Consider the following 7,545-nt stretch of genomic DNA (forward strand, 5'->3'; position numbering starts at 1 on the left):
TTATGCATTCATACACAGCGACGGAGGTCATAAATTGTCCACTTGCACGTATCCATCATTGCTAAGAGCTGTTTACAGTTATTGAATGGAAGGAGCCATAGATCCAGTTCGTCATTTACTCTGCGGTTGGACACATTTCTGTGCTTTGCTTGTCAGCGGCATAACATCAGCTGGATTATGTGTCATGACATTTGAATCGGAAGCAACCCTCAAGCCTGTCTGGCCATAGCCAATCAAGTGAGAGGTGGACCCTGATTTATTTATTTATTTATTTATTCATTCATTCATTCATTCATTCATTGTCTGTAACCGCTTATCCAGTTCAGGGTCGCGGGGGATCCGGAGCCAAACCAGAATCACTGGGTGCAAGGCAGGAACACACCCTGGAGGCGGAACCAGTCCTTCACAGGGCCACACACACACACACACACACACACACACACACACACATACACACACACACACACACAAACACACACACACACATTCACTCATGGACACTTTGGAGTCACCAATCCACCGACCAACGTGTGTTTTTGAATCGTGAGAGAAAACCAGAGCTATTAATTCATTCATTCATTTCTATTGGTTTATGCACCTCACACACACATCAATCATTTCACACAACAATTTTCCAACCTTCCTTTGTGTTTGACAGTATATTATTATTATTACTCCTGTCCCTTTGGGACTTTAAAATAATTTAACAAGCTCTGTTCTGATTGGCTTCCATTTATTCTGCATTTTTGAAAAATACACTGAAGTCGGAAACACTGAGTATAACTTCAGCATGAGTGAACAGGGACGAAGATCCATAGATATGTCCAGATGTTTATAGACAGCTTTATGGAGTTTGGACAATGTTTCTTTGAAATAAAGGATAATTCCTGCTAGATTTCAGTACGGTTTTTACACTACATTTTGGAAATCTGAGGTCGGGTGAATTACTCCTGATAACAGACTTCTCTCTACTTCATGCCGAAGGTATTGGATGAAACTTCATCGCATCAGAGAATATATATAAGCGAGTATGCTGCAATGTTCAACAATGCGTTCAGTGTTTCTGCCCCAAATCCATTTCAGCAGGACAAATTCAAATTTGTAATGAAATCTGCAGACGGTGGTCTTTAGATACTGACATAATCCTTGGTATGTTAAGACATGCAGATAGTACCATTGTTGTAAATTTCACCATATTGACCACTCCTCTGGCTAAGGCCTTAGACCACAGACCAAGAAAAGAAGTGAAACTGCAGGCCATGCTGGAGTTCTACTGTGTTCCAGGCTCATCCGGCTGTGTCTAATGCATTCAGAAAGCTTTCTGTTTCAAACCCTAAACCTCCAAACTCCTCCATTCTCCTCTATTCAGACTTTCAGGGATGTCACTCACACGCCCTGTAATTGAATTCCATCAGAGGACGATGTCAAAGAGACACAAGTCAATCTGTGTCATTTCAAGTACTAGCACATTCGCTCTCTTGCTCTCTCTCCCTCTCACTGTGTGTGTGTGTGTGTGTCTCTCTCTCTGACTCACTGCGAAGAATGCCAGGTGACTGGAGATTTTTAACATGTCCAGTATCCATATTCACAGAACAATTTTGTAAAGACTCCCCTAGTGGTCATTTGATTAAGGCAATTTATTACCAACCACTCCAGTCTTATTAGTTTGTTAGGATCAGAGGTGGTCAGCTCATGTTAATTAGCTTGTCCGGCACATACTGTTAATAACTGAAATCAATTGGGTTGCTACCAAGATGTTGACATGTCAGTTAATGAACACTCATTATGCCATTTTAACTACAGCAGTGTCCTGCTTTGTGTCTTTTTTCCTGTACTGACCTTCAAATAATTGCTAGATAATGGCAAATGAGTTGCATTTATATATAGTAAACACTGACAAATAACATCTGATCACTTTCATGAACACTGATTGCTCATTTTTGTTGGTCAGAAAAGATTTATTGCACCTTTAAAATGCCGAAAATCTCACCTACTACTGTAGCAAGGTGTTGGGTGCCAACGAGCATGTTTACTTTAACTACAGTGGACTGAAGGTAGTTTTCTCAGAATAGAACTACCGGGTAGGAATAGCTTTCTTAAGAGTCGTGGCTTTCTAAACAGCTCACTTAAACGCTGGCACGTACCATACTGAAAAGGACATAATTTTAAGGACATAAATGTTAGTGTAATCAGTAAATAAGGACAATATTCACACTGAGGGACAGTGAAGTGGTCATTCGTGTAATGGCTTTTCAGTGAAGCATCTGTGTGATGGGCATCATCTGATTTCCTCGGGTTGCTCTTGTTCCTAGAACTACATCTATCAAGCAGATCCAGGACCAGCAGCCATCGTATCCAATCAGATTTAGCATCTCTGTGACGTAATTTCAACTGTGACTATGTAAAAAGAACCACAAAGCTTCAAACGACAGTATGGACTGCACTGTTTATAAGTAAGGTAATACTCTTTAAAGCAAAATTAAAATGTAGCTTTTAGTTTAAGTTGTGGATTGATGCATAATCTGAGCTTGATTATGGTGATTATACACACCATAGCCACCATATATTTTTAAAGGCTAGTGGATTCCTTGGAAGTTATTATCAAACGTTGGTTTTCTGACTATGAACATTTGAAGAGACCTGACTTTAGACACTCTTAAATCTTGTCTAAAAACATTCCTGTTTGAGTAGGGCTTACAGCTCAGTTTAAAATACTCTTCACTTTTTATTCTGGAACGGTCCTTTAGTTTATTTTTTCCTTTTATTGTATAATTTTAATTGTTTGAATCATTTTAATCATGTATTTTCCCTTATTGCCAAATGCAATTAATCTAACTGCCTTTTATGGGTGGCAGCATGTAGGTGTCACAGTCACACAGCTCCAGGGACCTGGAGGTTATGGGTTCAAGTCCCGCTCTAGGTGACTGGCTGTGAGGAGTTTGGTGTGTTCTCCCTGTGTCCACGTGGGTTTCCTCATGTTGGTAGGTGGATTGGAGCTATATGCAGGAAAATGTATCTTTAAGGGTACACCAGAGGTAGGAGAAGTGAAGATTTGTGTACTTTTTTTATTATAGAATTTTTAAAATGAACTAATAAAAAATAGGTCCTGTAAAGTCAACACAACTATACAGTCTAGCATTTATATAGAATATGGTCCAATTATGTTCCCTAACTAAAGGGACTGAAGATGTACCCTTGAGGGAACCACCACAGTGACAGATTTACTGAGAGTGTAGACTGTAAAACATATTATTTGTTTGGTGAATGTTTTATTTTTGTTTGATTCAACTCTGTCTTTGGTCGTCTGTGTTTTCTTATTGTACAAATGCAGTGTGTTGTATGCTAGAAACATAGACTGTGTATAGACCTAAATGTGAGTATTTCTGGTGGAGGAATTTGAATAATCAAAATAATAATTTATAAAATAATAATTAAATTGCCTTTAGTTTATGGTTCTGCTGAGAATCTAATGTCCGTTTTCAGTAGTTCAGGAGTTAAAATGCCTTTATGGGGTCCTTCCCATAATGCAGCACTCCCTAAATCACATGCACTTTATCACCCCAGCTAACATTTTCTGAAAAAAAAATTAGCATATTTTACAAAACCAACCAATCAGCAAAGCCAATTAAAATGAGTCTTTATATGCCTTGTGAAATGACTAGTGTTCTCAATGATGGTGAAGATGAAAAAAGTCAGATATTTAAAAAATTTCCACCACGATAGAGAAAACTAGTTCCACAGACTGAGTATCAGCAGTGAACACACTCTCCTTTTTCAAACCAGTTCTTAACAGCTGAGCTCATCAGTCTGACCCTATTCTTCCCCCAGCTAGGAACTCATCCTGTTTGAGGTTTTCCTCCTGCATCTGGAAAAACACCTCATTCTCCATGAGGTCTTTCTCCTGGAGGACAGTATGCTGTCCCCCTTCTGGAGAAACACCTCATTCTCCTTCAGGCCTGAGGCACCTTCAGTTCCACACAGAACCAGTGATGCCCTCTGGCCTGGAGTGGGCAGAGAATGAGGTAAATTTGGGCTGGGCAACTAGCATCTCCTGCTAAAGGGGGCGGAGCATACCAGCAGTGAGTGATCCCACTGGCCCTGCCCACACTGGGCAGAGCTTAAGGCATGCAGACAGGAGGCTCACCCAAGCTGAAAGCTCAGGTATCCTCAGCCCCACCCACACTAGGAGGAAGCAGCAGATTGGCCCACACCCAAATTTAATAAAGCACACCGTCTTTCTACGGCACTTCTGTTTTAGCACTCAGTCTCAGGTTGAGGGTAGATTTTTGGGTGTTTCTGAGTGGGTCATGTGATAAAGCTGTTTTTCTGTTAGTCACCATGAATGAGGAGACTAGAGCTCTGAGCTAAGGTTGATGAAGCGGAACTCACCATCTGGTTTGATTCTTAATCAGAATGCTGTGTTCATTCCTGTGATGTTGGTTACGGTTGTGTCTGAAATCAAGGTATTCAAATGATGCTGTGTTTTTTTTTTTTTTTACCTGATCGTTCACATGGTTTTTTTTCTTATTCTAGAATTTAATCTAAAACTCTTAAACACCCAAATATATTATATATTCAGGCTGAAAGCTGAATGAAACACCACTCATAAAAAAATAAAATAAAATAAAAATAAAAAAAAGAGTTTTTGGGTTTTCTCATCCATGGTGAGTGATTGTATCAGTGTGGCATCATGAAAAAAAACTACGTTATTTCTACATACAAAAGCTGTAAAACGTTCCTCGACTTTAAGTCAACAGTGAAGACTTCAAGCTTAAAATTGGTCAAATTTAATTGTATTTAGGTTCAAATTCATTTAAGGAGCAGTCTTCACATTTATGGTAAGATCTGGAATAGTACGCAAAGCATAAGTCTTCATTTTTAGTCCCTAATAAAACTTTAACTTTTTTTTTCTTTGTTTGTTCCTTCAAATAATAATGTGAGCATCACATTGAAGACCCTCTCTTGCACTGTCCAAAATGGAGCTCTAAGCATGTGGTCTTCCTCCCAATCTACACATTGGTGACATCAACAACATACCTACAGGACCTACAGGACAAAAGACCTCAAGGCTGCATGGTTCGGAGGTGTACATTAGGGACAGTGGTGTGTAATCTGCAGATTCTAAAACTGCCTGGTTGTTCTTGGGAGGTTTGGATGAGTTTGATTAGGAATCTGTAGCGGCTCAGATTTGATTACAAGCACAATACTAGAGGTGGACGGATTGATCCAAATATCGATAATATCGATACCAACGCTGGTATTGGTATTGATCAATACTCGGGGAAAAAGATCGATACTCAAGCCTTTTTTCTCTCCCATCACTCTGCCGCTAAAGTATGTGTGCGAGGCATCGCAGAAGAGCATGCATTTATATTCACATCTTACACTGACATGTTGATCGCACAGCCATAAACAGTCCTTTACATTTTGATTGGTCCTCATCTGTAGCTCAAGGAATTCTGAGTAATAAGTTTCTGCTAGGGGTGGTGCAGTGGTGCAGCAGGTAGTGATGCAGTCACACTGCTCCAGGGAGGTTGGAGGTTGTGGGTTCAAGTCCTGCTCCGGGTGACTGTCAGTGAGGAGTGTGGTGTGTTCTCCCTGTGTCTGCGTGGGTTTTCTCTGGGTGACTGTCTGTGAGGAGTGTGGTGTGTTCTCCCTGTGTCTACGTGGGTTTCCTCCGGGTGACGGTCTGTGAGGAGTGTGGTGTGTTCTCCCTGTGTCTGCGTGGGTTTCCTCCGGGTGACTGTCTGTGAGGAGTGTGATGTGTTCTCCTTGTGTCTGCGTGGGTTTCCTCCGGGTGCTCCGGTTTCCTCCCACGGTCCAAAAACACACGGTAGGTGGATTGGCGACTCAAAAGTGTCCGTAGGTGTGAGTGTGTGAGTGAATGTGTGAGCAACTGTTGCCCTGTGAAGGACTGGCGCCCCCTCCAGGGTGTGTTCCTGCCTTTTGCCCAGTGATTCCAGGTAGGCTCCTGACCAACCGCGACCCTGAACTGGATAAGCGCTTACAGATAATTGAATGATGAATTAAAGTCTCTGCAGAGTCTGAATCCTTACCCCCCTCACTAAAAGCCAAAGTGACACTGTCACTGACATTGTCCCAAATCTTAAAGTTGATTTAGATCGGGGGTCAGTAAGATGTCTGGCCAAGGCCCTAGGGTTGGATAGAGACGGAATGCTGGCTTTATTTAAATAATCATACGATTTCCATGAAAAATTATTTGCCGTTCTCACAGTGCAAAAAGATTGTGATACAGCTGTGATACAGATTATTATGACTGTCAGGAATTGCTTCCCATCCACAAATGTAGTAGGCTAAAAGCCACATTTCAATTTCACTTCAAAATTATTACCACAAATTACAGAAAATATATGATCTTGCTTTTAAACCGTGCAGTCAATACTAAAGCTGGAAATGAGATTAAGTGAAATTTACATGGTCGCATCTAAAATTGTAATGACGTCACAGAGATGCTACATCTGATTGGATACGATGGCTGTTGGTCCTGGATCTGCTTGATAGTTCTGTCATGATAGGAACAAGAGTAACCCGCGGTAATCAGATCATGCTGTGTGATGGCAGTCCAGTGGCAGAGCCTCATTAGCTTCCTCCTCTTAATGAATATACTGTGCATCTCATTAGCACAAGTTTGTACTCTATCACTGTTAATAAGAAGCATTTGTTTCAGTGGATCTGCCACAGTTGAGTTTCAGACCATGGCCCCTGCTTTGTCAGAAGGCACTTTCTCCTTTTCTGGGAGCCACGAGCAAACGTACGTACACACACACACACACACACACACACAAACACTGTCAGGTTCAAATGTATTCGTAGGCCCGAGTGTTACCATGGGAACGGCAGAAATAAATGGATGTAATTGTTAGGGTATTTCTCTCCTTTTGCTCAGAAAGATGAAGAAGAGAGAGCGAGAGGGGGCCCCAGACAGATATAAACTGAGCTCATGTCATGGCCCCGATGTTTACTGCTCTCTCTCACTCTTATTTATTTCTTTTTTCCTCTATCTGTGTCCTTGCAGGCTGGTCATGGTGTTGGCCATTGAGCATTAAAGCCCATTCCAAGTGCAGTTTCAGTCTGGCTCTTCCACTCAACAGCCACCCCACACACACACACATTCACACTGACCTTTGAAACCAAAACATACCTGATTTAATCCAGTACCTATTTTAAAAGAAAAGCAGAATCTAACAGCTAAAAGAACCCCCCACCCCCCCAAAAATGTCTGATATTCTGTGCAGGGACCTACAAGAACCGAGCAAAAAAGAAAAGGAAAAATAAATATTTAAAAAATAGCAAAGAATTAAGAGAATTGAGCAAAAAGTATTGAAAAGTACAGCATAAAAATAAGAGCGCTAAACATATACAACAAGAACAAGAGCAGGGAAACGAGAGAACTGAACAACAACAGCAAAAACAAGAGTTGACAAAATAAAGGAATCAAGAAATGGTGGAATCAGGAGTGGAGAAATAAGAGAACTGAGCAACACAGGCAAAAACAAGGGCAGAGAAATGTGAAAACCGAAAAAA

This window comes from Hoplias malabaricus, chromosome 1 (genome assembly GCF_029633855.1).
Source record: "Hoplias malabaricus isolate fHopMal1 chromosome 1, fHopMal1.hap1, whole genome shotgun sequence".
Taxonomy (NCBI): domain Eukaryota; kingdom Metazoa; phylum Chordata; class Actinopteri; order Characiformes; family Erythrinidae; genus Hoplias; species Hoplias malabaricus.